At 39.4% G+C, this 14,424-nt stretch overlaps 1 protein-coding gene across 6 annotated transcripts in view; it reads left to right on the top strand.

Moving 5' to 3' along the window:
- The window catches only part of Apc (APC regulator of Wnt signaling pathway), an 89,387-nt gene that overhangs the window by 5,195 nt on the left and 69,768 nt on the right, over positions 1-14,424 (top strand). The window contains exon 2 of one of the 6 annotated variants that reach the window (XM_076912849.1): positions 10,487-10,656. The exons of 4 other annotated variants lie outside the window; for them this stretch is intronic. The gene's annotated coding sequence lies outside the window, so the exon portion shown is untranslated. Of the gene's footprint in view, positions 1-10,486; positions 10,661-14,424 lie in introns of all 6 variants that reach the window. One more of the 6 variants, XM_076912848.1, reaches the window with a different exon arrangement.

The raw sequence follows: 14,424 nt of genomic DNA, 5'->3' as shown, positions 1-14,424 counted from the left end.
TTTGTTACAGAACTCTAGATTAGCAGTTACCTATTGGAATACATTTTACATTGATTGTTGCTTTATGTCAGCTCATTCTCTTCTTATTGACAGATGGCTCCTTTAACTCACAAACCAGGCTGACTTCTGACTCAGAGAGCTCTGCCTGCCTCTGCTTCCTAAGTGCTGGGATTAAAGGTGTGGGCCACAACGCCTGGCTGACCAGTGGCTCTTAATATTTTCTTTTAAAATAATTTTGTTATGTCCTTTTAAGGGAGGAAATCTTTTTAACTTTGTCTTCTGCTTTATTATTCTGTGATAAGGCAGTTCTTTGGACTTCATGGATATATGGGTCAGTTCTTATCAGTCCCACACATTTTCTGGCCCAAGGCCTTCTGATAACACCTTCACTTCAGTATTCTCTTTTGTTAATAAGGTTCTTCGTTAATATGTGAAGATTTCTGCCTCTTATGTGCCCCCCCCCCTTATTTTTCTCTTAAAGGATTTATTCTGGACAATTTTATCCTTAAAGTACCTATTTTTCATCTATATCTAATATTTGGTCCCTCATCCAGTAAGTGCTTAATTTAGGTTATTTTTTCAAATGTATGTAACTTTTTATGGTTTGCAGTTCTATGAATATATATACATATACAAATACATACATACATATATATACACACACATGGCATCATAGTTTTGACTATTATCCTCTTGAGTATACTAATTAGGAATTAATTATAATATCTGTCAATTATAATAGTCTGTCAACTCCAATGTTTACAAATCTCTGGATTTGTTGAAGAAATAATTTAATGTATAAGATGATGATAATCTTTTTGTGAAGATTTTTATTTGGTATTGTAAAGAGTTTGGGGCTGCGAAACCACCTTAATCAAATTCCACATTGTTAACTTTGCCAGACTACCTGCATGACTTATATGTGGCCAAAGGTCGTGATCTCTGTTATGATTTGAATGTGGGGAGTGACCTACAAAGGTCCACATTAAAAGCTTGGTCCCCGAGGTGTCACTGTTAGCTGTAATGTGAGATGCTTGGTATTGATGTTGTCCCCTCAAAGGTCACTTTGCTTTTGGGGCTTATGAGATGCTTGCTTTGACTGTACACCCACCATCTTGTGCTGCTCACCAGAGTTCCAGAGTAGTGGGGCCAAGAGGTTATGGGGAGTTCTTCTCTTTGTGCTAACTTCTCAGGTGTTTGTTCGAATGACATAGCACAGTATGGCTTCCTAGTTCTTTGTTATCTTAAAATGGAGGGGCCCCTGAGAACCTCAGCCCAGAGCCAAAGATGTTTTCACTACAGTTAGCATCTGTGTCTGGGACTCTTAGTTTGGCCCCCAGTCTTGCAATGCAAGCAACATTAAATACTTGTTTGTTTGTTTGTCTTTAATAAACTCACCAAAAGAAAAAGTTGAGATCACTTTTCTGAGTTCCAGCTTTTAATGGGTTTGAACTGTTTATCTCTCATTATGTTAATAGTTATGAAATGCTTTTAAGGAGATTGTTTTAATATGTAACTTAAAATTATTGTCAGAGACAGTTGGTATGAATTGCCGGATGTGCTACTTTTCCAAATAAAAGTCCAGACATTTGATGACTTGTTCCAAGAGGACTAAATACGCTTCCATTAGTCATCTCTGTGTTAATGCCTCTTCACGGCATAAATGAGAGACTCGGGATACACAAAAACTAACATATGCTTGTTTTCTTAATACTATCACGTGCTTGGTTTTGTTTTTTGAGACAGTCTCCATATATCCCTGGCTGCCCCTAACTTAGAGATTCCCCTGCCTCTGGGATTAGAGGCCTGAGCCACACCACTCCCTGCTCTAATACGCAGTGTTTGCCAGGCTGGTTCTTGTGTGGAGCCCAAGGAAGGGAGGCAGGATATTGTATTGGACTGTGGTCACTGGGTAAGTTGTCCATCTAACTCCTGAGGACATGATGTGAACACTGTAAAGCAGGAGGGAGGAGGCCCTGCAAACAAGCTGTCCTTTAGTGCATTTGCTAGCACTTGGGTGAATTTTCAGTAATTAATGTGAAAACTCTTGTGCTATGTAGATATTTTGATTTTTTTAAAATCACATTTATGTTGTGGTGTGGGTGTCCACCTGTGTCATAGCATGAATGTGGAGGGTCAAGGACTGTGGGGGCCTCAGGACTCTTCTTCCCCCATGTGTGTCCCCGGAATCAAATTCAGGCTTTCAGGATTGGAGGTTAGCACCTCAGGCATCTTGCCAGCCCAGGGTGTTGTGAATTTTACTCTTTCAGGGACAAAATATTTTAAATCTTACATATCTATAAAAATGCATAATTTGTATTTGAATTCTGAATTTGATTAAAAGTGGAAGTCAAGCTTTTAGTTTAGAAATTCTGGACTTTACATTGGTGGGCTGTCTTCCTTGTTTGGAAGGTTACGTTGGAAATTTAGAATAACATTGTTTTTTTTATATATATAATTATTTGACTTGATATTCATCATAACTTACCATGAGATGCCATCCATATTTGCAATCAAATTGATGCATTAAAAACATACAAAGGCGGCTCTCTTGGTGGGAAAACTAGAATTTGTGAGTTTTGCTTGATTCTGTTTGTTTGTTTGTTTCTCTGCCAAATGAATATAGTAAATCGAAGACCCATCCTGCATTGTCTTGCCTGGAAAGTAGATTGCTGTATGCTTTTGTTTTTTTTCCTAGTCTGTTTCACTTTAGTTGAGTTTCAAATTAAAATGTTTTATCTATCTTCTAGCTGTCAAAGGCCCTATGATTCTTGTAGCAGAGGCTTCCAGTTTATCACTTGATTTGTAGTTGTCATTTACTTTGACTATTTTATATAATTTAATTCTTACATAGTAGATGTGAATTGTCATTTTATTGAAATTGAGCACTCATCATTGGTATAAGAAAAATCTGTTGAGAATTCATTGCCTTTAGTTCTTAGAGAAAGTAAACCTGGATTCAAATTTGGCAATTTTCTTAGTGTTCTATTGCTGTGAGGAGACACCATGACCACCACAATGACTCCTTTTTTTTCCCTCTTTTGAGACAGGGTTTCTCTGTTTAGCCTTGGCTGTCCTTGAACTCTCCCTGTAGGCTAAGCTGGCCTCAGACTTATAGCAATCCACTTGCCTCAGCCTTCCAAGTGCTGGGATTAAAGGCATGTGCCACCACTGTCAGGTGCCACAGCAACTCTTATAGAAGAAAGCATTTAGTTGGGCCTGGCTTACAGTTCACGGGTCAGGCCATTTCTCATCATGGCAGGGAACATCGTGGCACAGACATGATGCTGGAGAGGTAGCTGAGATTTGTACATCTGGATCCCCGGGCAGCAGAAAGAGAGAGACATTGGGCCTGACTTAGGCTTTTGGAACCTCAGAAGCCACCTTCAGTGACACAACTTCCTCCACCAATGCCTCACCTGCTCCAACAAGGCCACACCTCTTATCCTTATTAAATAGTGCCACTTTCTCATGACTGAGCTTTCAAATCTGTGCGCCTTTGAAGTCCATTCTTCAAACAACCACCGCAGCTTTAATTTGATCAGGAAAAACTGTTGAACTTCTATGTGGTTCACTTGTAAGTCTACAACATAACATATTTTATGCTTTTTAAATACATTTCCTGAGTCGATAATATGGAACCACCTATTTTATATACAAAAGTTAACTTCTGTACACAGACATTTAAAACTCATATTTCACTTAGATTAATAACATAGATTATTTCTTGTCATATTTATTATCTTGGGTGTTTTCAGATTGTAACACTTGCTTATTCACCTTAAACCATAGTTGCCCCTCCCCCCACCGAGGAATAAATGGCTGGAGAGACAGTGGTGGAAAGCTTGTCTAGGGACAAGGCCGTGGGTTCAACCCGAGCACTAAGATGGAGGGAGGAGAGGTAATGAGTATAATTTTAGGCTAAAAGTAGTTAACTAAAGTAGTTTGAAGTTTCTCTATATGTGTGTACACATGGTCATCTATGTTGGTACACGTATGTGCATGTGGAGACCAGATGACAACCTCAGGTGTCATTTCTTATGTGCCATCGATGGTTTGTAGCTTGCCAAATAAACTAAGTTGGCTGGCCAGTGAGTTTCAGGCATCTACTTTTCCTGTCGCCAGCAGCTGGGATGATAAGTGTATCGACATACCCAGCTTTTAGATGTGGGTTCTGACCCGTCTCCCCAGTTACCATCTCTCCTATTGTTTGTTTGTTCCTGGTTTTTATAAGCAATTTTTGTCAACTTGACTGGAGCTAGAAAGTTCAGTTCCAAGTTGACTTGCTCACTCACCTGACTCTAGGTTGGTGTTGATCTGGGCCCCTAAAGGTAGTCTCTCTGCAGGGTTACCTGGGTTACCTGAGGACAGTGTGACTGGTTCTAGAGTAAGCAGGAGCTGTGATAGGAGGCCCCTTACCCTTAGAGCATCTCCTTCATCACACAGCTCTGCCTTATTCAGTATAGAGTTTTAAAGGCTCTGGGGATCATCTTGGAAAGTGATTGTTGTCCCTCAACATAACCTATACACATAAGGATTACAGTAACATTCCTGGCTTAGTGTCTATGGGATAAGACTTTCCGAGTACTTATTTCAGAGTGTTATGCGTGCATTGACTGCTTACTGTTTGGAATAGTGCTTGCTGGTCAGACCTGAGGCCTTGCAACTTACCACTGAGCTACCTCCCCAGCGCTTGCTTTACTGAGACAAGTTTCTCTTGGTAGCACAGGCCTCCCTTGAATTCTCTGTGTAGCCCAGGTTGACCTCACCTTCACTTCCTTTGTGTTGGGATTACTATTACAGCATGCCCCACCATGCCTGGCTGGGTTATTTAACAAACAAACAAACAAAACCAAAAAACCCAAACAAAAAAGGTCTAATAAGAAAACAGTGGGAATAGCTATTGCTATTGATGCCTTTCTCTTTAATATTGTAGGACACATGTATTAGATATGGTTCTCCAGAGGAAGAGAACCTAGACAGAGGGGTTGGGCTGGGAGGGAAAGAATGGTAATCTAAAAGACGAAGACAAAGGAAGGAGGCAGGTATAATTCATTCTGAGTCAGAAGGCCTGTGTGTGGGGGGAGAGGGGGAGGAATGAGGGGCTGTCTGATATCCTGGAGACAGAGCCAAGGACAAGGAGCTATGCTGTCTTAACCCAAGAAGACAGAGCTCATCCTTCTGTCTTTTTGTTCTATCTGGATGTCAACAGGCTAGATGATGTCTGTCCACATAGGAGAGGATAGTCTATTGACTAAGATGCTAGTCTCTTTTAGAAATAGTCTCACATAGGTACACTAAGAAATAATACCAGATATTTGGGTGTCAACTAACAGTCAAGTTTCATCACTATTAGCAAATCTGTGTTATTCTGCTATAGCTGTCACTCCTTTTTTTTTCCATGAAACTCGGGCAGAGTCACATGGGGAAAGTGGGATTCGAACCAGGAGAGAGAGAGCAAAGGGCACAGGCTCGTAGCTGTCACTCCTTAATCTAGCCAATGGATTGTCATCCAGATTTTTTTTTTTTTTTTTTTTTTTTTTTTTTTTTTTTTGGTTTTTGTTTTTTTTTTTTGTTTTTGTTTTTTTGTTTTTCGAGACAGGGTTTCTCTGTGTAGCCCTGGCTGACCTGGAACTCACTCTGTAGACCAGGTTGGCCTCGAACTCAGAAATCCACTTGCCTCTGCCTCCCAAGTGCCAAGATTAAAGGTGTGCGCCACCACTGCCCGGCTTTGACCGGCAGTGTTTAATGAACATAGGGAATCTTTCATTCATAAAGGTATGACTTCTTACTATATTCTGCATAAATTTAAGATGCTGAAATAATTATGCTGCTTGAATAGTGTGGAAGAATAAGTGCCACACTATAAGATGGAGAATTACCTGTTATTATTCGAAGAGGAAAGCTTTTGATGGGCTGGGAGATGATTGTCAATTAGCATGTTTGCCACATAAGCATCAGGATCTGAATTGAGATCCCCAGCACCCATGTAAACAGCCAGACTTGGCAGCATGCCCCTGTAATCCCCACCCTAGTGAGGTAGACATACAGAGGATCCTTGGGGCTTGCTGACCCACCAGGCCAGATTGGTAAGCTCCATCTCAAAATAGGAGGCAAAGAGCAATTTAAGAAGGTATTAAACATTAACCCTGGTCTTCAAACACACATGCACAATATATGCACATCCAAAGTAATAAAAATACCCAAAGTAATTTTTTGAAAAGAACTTGAAATATTTAGTTGCAAGAGGGTGTGATGATAGAAAAGTCTGTAAATCACGTGCTTATTTAATACATGGTTTCATGCATCCAAGTTAAATATCAAGTAGGTAGTTGAATGGTCAGGGGATAAAGTTTTGATAGAAATACCAGTTTGAAATTTAGCATAATATAGTTGAGTATTTATTAGGTGAGAAAAGGATATTGTAAGTGGACAATCGTAGAATAAACTCTGAGGTACTCCATTCCTTAGGTGACCAGTGAAGGTTTTAGTGGCTTTTAAGTAAGAGTTTGTTGCAGTTTTCCTCTTAACCCAGCTTGCTCCCAGATAATTGAGTTTGGACTATTATATTTATTTATCAGGTTTTAAGGGCACAACAAGTGAGCAGTATTACTCTATTTTAACCCTCTAAGCTAATCTGGCTACCTCCCAGTCAAAATTCCAGCGATACTTGCATTTTAGTATTGATGTGGCTCTCTGGGCTCCAGGTGTTTCACATGGTGTCTCCTGGACCCTCCTCTCTCCTTTCCTCCCTCTGCTGGGAGGACATCTATCCCTGTTCTCTGTCTATCTCTGTTCTCTCCCCTGCTCAGTCACTGACTGATGAGCTTTGATTGACAAGTCAGAGAATAAATGGGGAGCAATGTTTATATAACATTGAGACAAGAGATTCTCAGGATAAAAATTACAACCAGATATGGAGGCCACAGAAATCATCAACACTTGAATAATACAAGGATAATCTCCACACAGTGCACGGTAACATTATACCTGCAGAGGAGGCAGGGCTATTCAGTGAAAACCATTAGAACATGGCGTAGAAGCTAAGACTTGAAGTGTGTTTAAGAAGGAACACAGTAGTCATAGCTTTGCCAGATATTACTAAACAGATGGAATTTGGCCATGTCTTTGACAGAAATTTAATATCAAGGAGGAATTTGTATAGATTAGTAACACTAGGGTGTATGTGAGAGAATGATCTGCTAGAAAAGGAAAGATTAATTATGTAGAGAGAAAAGACTAACTAAAAAGATAGAGTGGTTAGATAGAATCCATTGCATAGGTGTTGGCCTTTGATAGGAGCAAGGGAACTTTAGAGGGAGTAAGGTTAGCCCACACTTATGGCAGTGGAACGGAAAGATGGTGGTGTGTGCTTGGAATTGCAGCACTTGATAGGCTGAAGTAGGGGGATTTCTGTGAAATCAGATCAGCCTGGGGACAAGAATTGCAACAAAAGAGACAAACAACAGTAGGATGGGCAGCTGGATCTATGATGGTCATAATGAAGTTGCTTGCCTAAGGTTCCAGTCACCTGCCACTACCGCCCAGCTGCATGTAACCTTGAAGTGTGCTGGAGTATGCAGGAGGGGGAAGGTTGACTGAGTTGTTGACAGTGAGAGAATTCACCAGGTCAGAGCAGAGTGAGAAAGGCAGGTTTATTGAGAATACTGCAAGGGAGCTGCCACGCCCTAGGAAGGAGGCATGCTGTGTGTGTATGCTAGTGGCCTTTGTTTGTTTGCTGTTCCTAACAAACGGGTTGGTCAGTGTTTGATTCCGGTGGGGGTGGGGCCAGGATTTGTAGGGTGGCAGTTCTGTGTTGGAAGTCCATGGTAGAGTTAATTTTGATTGGCTGTGTTCAGTCACAGCATTTCTGTAGTGGGTCACATTATTAAAAGAACAAACAACTGACTCTTCCTTTCCTAGCAGCTATTAGGTGTTAACAGCCCCTCAGCTAGGGGTGATTTTTATGGATGTGGTACATGTGAGCATGTACGATTGCATACACACACACATACACACTCACATCTCTGCTAGGATTTTGTCTAAGCTAGAGCTCGTACAGGTCTTGTGCATGCTATCCCTGTTGTACATGGAAATTCAATTGCTTTTATTACATCAGTGAAGTTGGCCTTTAGCTGAGCATATCATAGGTAGTAAAAATAGATTTGTTACAGGTTTGAGGAGACATGAAAAGCTCAGAGTAGGAAAGCAAACTGTCTAGGAAATAGAGTAGTTCTGCTCGGCAGTATCAAGTACCCTTTCATGTCTGTAGTTGTAAATGTAAAGCGAAATAGCCAACTCTGTTCCTGAACAGTAAAAGTGCCACTTACTTCTATTTCCCAGAGCTACAGAGGAACCTACTTCCTTTGTGCTTTCAGAATTTTGCAGGCAACATACTGTTCTTAGGGCTAGAATAGTGTTGGTTGGTTGTTTCCCCCTATTTTAGAAGGTAGAGGGGGATGCCAACCCTCTACTTGCAGGCTGATGAGTTCTTACATAGTTTCTGTGAGACAGTTACCAAATTCAGCCAGAGTGTGTATCAAGTGGATCTGTCTCTCTCTGCCTCTGCCTGCCTGTCTGTCTGTCTGTCTGTCTCTGTTTCTCTGTTTTGTATGTGCGCACATGCACACATGTGTGTCTGTCTGTAAAAAAGAACTTTGCATTCTCAGTCATGAAAGAACACTTGGAAAGGTACTTCTCTTCTGCCCTACCTATTTTATTGAATGTTTGGTTTTTTAATTAAATAGCAGAACTTTGGGGTAAGATTAAGAAAAGGCCCTTTTCATGTTCTATGGGGTATAGGATGGTTTAAGATCAAGAGCCTTTTTGATAGTTGATACCAGTTGAGAAAGGTATTTGAATGTGAGATGAAATTTAATTCAATTTTTGAATCTTACTTTTGGTTTCTATAAAAGAACCTATGTGCTATTTCTGCCTGACCTTGGATACTTTTACAAAAGACATTTTTAAAGACTTATAAAATTATATGATGTTTCAGTTCTAAAAACATTAGCTGGACTGGGAGCGTATTTAGTGGTAAAGGATGCGCTTAGCATTCAAAAAGCACTCAGTTCCCAGAACCAGGAAAAGGCCACCGCGTCTGATTTGAGAGAGGTTTCAAGTGTATTCTGTGCATTGAATTCCCTCATCTCATCTCTCTAAATGTAATAGAGACATTCATTATGAATCCATTGATTAGCGACTCGTTTTCTTACTGGAATGAAGTGAAATCTTCCTGTTAAGTGCTACCTGTAATCCAGAAACCCAGCGTTTCCTGTTCTGAGTGGCAACGTGTTACATTAAGGAAGGTTTATAATTTGTGTTCCACTTAGCAAACTTGGATTGTTTGGCCTATAATAACAAGCTTTTATCCTCCAATATACAGACATTAATGTTTAAAGTTCAATCAAAAGCAAAAGGAAGGGAAGCTACTCAAAAGAGGACGAAAACAGCTTATCAGTAGGAGATGCTGCCATCTTTAATTGTTACAGAGTAATAAAAAAGGATTTGTGGGTTTTGTTTTGTTTGCTTGTTTTTGTGTTTGAAAGTACAAGCTTAGCCGGGCAGTGGTGGCCCACGCCTTTAATCCCAGCACTTGGGAGGCAGAGGCAGAGGCAGGTGGATTTCTGAGTTCGAGGCCAGCCTGGTCTACAGAGTGAGTTCCAGGACAGCCAGGACTACACAGAGAAACCCTGTCTCGAAAAAACAAAAAAAACAAAAAAAAAAAGAAAGTACAAGCTTAGGGATATTGCCAGGTATCTAGCAGTCAGTTGAGAGACTCAGTCTGGGCTGCATGAGACCTTGTCTCCAAAACAAACAAACAAACAACAGAGCATACAAACAGACAAATAGAATTGGGAGGTATTGGCATGAAAATCAATCTTTTGACCCAAGAATTTGGTTTAAAGTTCTAATCATAGCATTTATTAGGCACTATATTGATTCTTTTCTAATCCAGGTTTGGGATTTAAAAGTTAAATAATAATTTGTTTTTCTTTGCCAGTTCTGATATAGTCAAGGGCTAATTTATATTACAAGCTAATAAATATCTCATCTTAATCTTCCTTAATTAATAATCATCTCAGCTTAATCTTCCTTCTACACCTTAAGCTAGGTAAGATCACACTCTGTGCTCTCAGTGTCCATCAGGGCTGGTTCTGTCACTGTGCTCTCTACAGTCTTTTCTTGATAAGCTGGGCGTGATCTAACCTGCCACTTTTAAACCATATAGAACTTGAACCAGCTTATGATTAAAGCTAACATTACAATGCCCCATCCTTCCCAGGCTCACTAGCTGATGCTGTGCTCATCATCATGCCATGTATATTCATACACTCAACAAAATACGTGAAGCATTGATGCTCAGATCTGAGAAGCAGCAAGGGCAGGAACATTAAGGCTCCTGTCCTCATGGGGTTTCCATTCCAGTTTGGGAAGTGAGAAGACAACTTAATAAATATATAGACGGGACCTTTTTCTATTTCAGATGCTTTGAGTACATACTGTGGTATGTAATAGAAAGCTTAAGGAGCAGGGTAGTGATGTCGAGGCTGTCGTGGAGTCTTCACACACGGAGGGCATGAAGAAACGGGCATTAAGATTTGGGGAGCAGAGTCCATTTGATTACTGGGGACTGAATCGAGGGTGTTGTTCATGGTAGGTAAGTACTCTTCTACTGGGCTGGACCCTCAGTTCTTTATTGTAAGCACAGACACATATCCACACACAGACTTACATACACATAATTAAAGTTGTTTAGAGAAAATGCATAGCCTGGGTTGTAACTCAGTGATACCCTGCGTCATACACAAGGCCTTGGTTCACTCCCCTGCCCCTGCCCCTGCCCCTGCCCCTGACCCTGACCCTGACCCTGACCCTGACCCTGACCCTGACCCTGCCCCCCAAAGTTAGTTGACGTTGTAAATAAAATATATAATGTTCTGTATTTTTATAATATCACATGAATTAGTTAATTGTTACTTTCTACAATATTCTAATCATCTTGGAAAGGTATCAGAAGTACAGTTAACCAACCAATTGTTAACAGTCATAAAAATTTTAACATCTTAGTAAGAATGCTGAATATTTTTTACAGTATAAATATTTCTCTTTTTTTTTTTGTCTCATTTTGATTTTGGTGGTACTAGGATTGAACCTAGGGATTAGGATTAGCACTATCATTGAACTGTATCCCTTCCTCTTAATTTTTTTTCAAAAAAATTTTTTTATGTGCATGCGTATTTTACTCACATGTGTGTCTGTGTGTGCTTGGTGCTTGCCAGAGGCTAGAAAGGGGCCTGGAAATATAACTTTTGCAGGCAGAAATCTGTTCTGTTTGAATTCTTTTTTTTTTTTTTTAATTATTTATTTATTTAATGTATATGAGTACACTGTTGCTGTCTTCAGACACACTAGAAGAGGTCATCAGATCCCATACAGATGGTTGTGAGCCTCCATGTGGTTGCTGGGAATTGAACTCAGGACCTTTGGAAGAGCAGTCGGTGCTCTTAACCACTGAGCCATCTCTCCAGCCCTCTGTTTGAATTCTTTAAAGAGATAGTTGAATTTATCATTAAAAGCAAGAGTCAAGTAAGCCTGTGAAAGAGGAGCATTGATTCTAACTCACTTCAAAAAATGAATTACCATCATTAATGTCCTTGTCAGGTCTTTAAACCATAAAGTTTTTTAAAAAGACGTATGTACTGGTCTGCTATGAAGTCGATTGCTCCTCTGAAGGGAGAGTGGGGATGATTATAGGAAAAATGAAAAAAGATGCAAGAGACAGATATGGGAGGTCTGCAGGTCATTACCACGCCAGCCCCGAGTGCATTTCTCATAGCTTTCTTTTACTGCAGTACTGTAGGAAGCAAAGACACAAGCTAACAGAAACAGTTTTGCTGAAATGTACATATAAGACGTTTGTTCTCTCCCCAAAACCTCCCTGTTCCTTCTATGAAGGTCAGTAGAATTTCCATCCTTTGCCTTGGCCTCAAGTGTACCTTCTCTCACTGTCCCATCCTTCTGCAGGCTGGGAAACCTGCCAGCAGACCCTGACCTGCCTGGACTTTGCCTAGCTGACAGACTTTCCCTCTTTTTCTCTGCTTCAGAGGAGTGGCAAACAGCTGCCGACAGATGTATGTTTATTTGTGTGATTGCACCATGTTTGAGTGGGTGCCCTTTAAGGCCCCCATGGGATCACCCAGAGGTGGAGTTAGAGACAGTGTGAACTTTCTTGTATGGAAATTGAACTTGGGTCCACTGAAAAAGCATTCTTTAACCACGAGCCATCTCTCTAGCCCCTAAACTCTGAGTCCTAAATTAGGTTTGATGAATATATAAAATATAGAACATACAGTTAAAGACTAAAATTAAAATGTCTATTAATTTTATTTGGTTGTAAATGTATGTCTCTGTATGTGTGTGTATGTATTAAATATATATGTATAAAGCCTATCTATCTGTCTGTTGGGTGTTTGTTTGTTTTTGCGGCCGAGTTTCTCTGTGTAGCCCTGTCTGTCTTGGAACTTGCTTTGTAGACCAGGCTGGGCTCAAATTTAGAGGTCTGCCTGCCTCTGCTTCCTGAGTGCTGGGATTAAAAGTGTGCACTACACCACCCAGCTTGGTCGTAATTTTTTTAAGGTTCAAATTTAATAAATAAATTTAATTCACTATTTTATAACACTTAAAAATGAAGCCATTTATTAAAAACAAACATAAAAATGAACAGATATTCAAAATTAGAAGTGTGTCTGAAAAAAGAAATCTTACATCTTGATATGAAATTTATTTCAGTGTTATATTTTGAATAAGAGTTATATTTATTTTTTATTACATCATCCATTTGTGTGAAAGTGTGTCCACGTGTGTAGGTGGGGGAACAGAAGATGGTATCTGGTTTCCTTGAAGTTGGTGTTTTGAGCTACACAAGAATACTGGAATCCAGACCCCAGCCCTCATGATAGAGCAACAAGTGATCTTGACCACTGAGACATCTCTCTAGCCCCCAAATACTATCTTTAATTTGTGTATATGTAATGCAATCATAGCATAGAATATAGATATAGGAGCTCTGTTCCTATATATGTACCACATGGTACATATATATCATTTCACACTTAGAAAACATATCATCACTATTTAAGTTGTTAATTGGAATTTTAAAAAATAGTAATTTTAAAAAATAAAATTCAGTATTAAGGAAGCTGGCTTAAAAGGCTTTTATTGGATAATTGAAGTTTTTTTTTTTTTTTTTTTTTTAAATAATTCACTTGGCCACATGATTGCAGTATAAAAAGTCTTTGTGTTTCTTGTACTTGAACCATAGTGGTTCAGGAACATTTAATGATCATAGCTTTCTTTGAAATGTAGTCATTTGAATAGCCAAGTGTAAGGAGGCCGAAGGTCTGTTCTCCAACACCCCTTGGTCACTGAATCACTGACAACTACTAGTGCATGTAGTAAAAATGTAGACAAGTTTTGACTGTCAACTAATTTCTTAAAGTCTAAGTTACTTTTAACTCATAGCCTAAATCAAAATATTAGGCTTAATTGTTTTTATAGACTATTAGGAAATTATTTTGAGGAGCTTTTAAAGTACGTTCTTGATTTTGCAAGATAATTTTTCTTTCTGGAAGGTCAATCATGTATGAGAAATTCTGAATGTGTCACAGATGATGACTGTATAATGAGTCCTACAGAGTGAGTGAGCCCCTTCCAGTTATAAGATCTTAAAAGTCTTTGTAAAACCAAGCCATTTCATGAAGGGCACTTAGGACACAGTCAAGTCGATTCACATGTTTCCTTTGTTCCGTATGACTGGTTTTTTCTAAATATGTTAAGATTTTAGTGTATAATTCTAATTACAGTTACAGTATGGTCAGTGTGGAAGTCCGGACTTTTCATGAATTACTTTTCAGAATTACTGGTATAAATGAAGACGGATAGAGGAAAAAGACCCAAAGCACAGAAAAAAGAAAAAAGAACATATTCTACACAATCTCAACTTCAAAAGAATAAATATTTTTGTTGTGTTTTAATTTTAAGATTTAATTTTTATTTTATTTGTGTATTTGTGTGTGTTCTGTGCTGAGTGCATTGCTGGTGAAGCCAGGAGAGGGAGTCATTCCCCTGGGTATGGAACTTCAGTGTACAGGTACAGGCATGTGAGCGTCAGTGTGTGCAAGAGCCGTCTGGTTCTTCACCCCACACTCTCTCCAGCCCCTCATCTTCTACTACTATATATAATGTTTTATAAAGTGGAAGAGCCTCATAAATGCTAGTTAGCAGCTTCTTGTCATATTTGAAAAAATACAAGAAGTGACTATACTTCATTTAAAACCCTAAAGTTTAGTTTATTTTTAAAATGTAAGCTTATTAGGGGCTAGTGCAGAGGTACGGCTTATTTGGTAGATTGCTTGCCTAGCA

Source organism: Arvicanthis niloticus, chromosome 14, assembly GCF_011762505.2.
Source record: "Arvicanthis niloticus isolate mArvNil1 chromosome 14, mArvNil1.pat.X, whole genome shotgun sequence".
NCBI lineage: Eukaryota > Metazoa > Chordata > Mammalia > Rodentia > Muridae > Arvicanthis > Arvicanthis niloticus.
The sequence above is the reverse complement of the archived record's forward strand: the minus strand, read 5'-3'. Positions and strand labels throughout refer to the sequence as shown.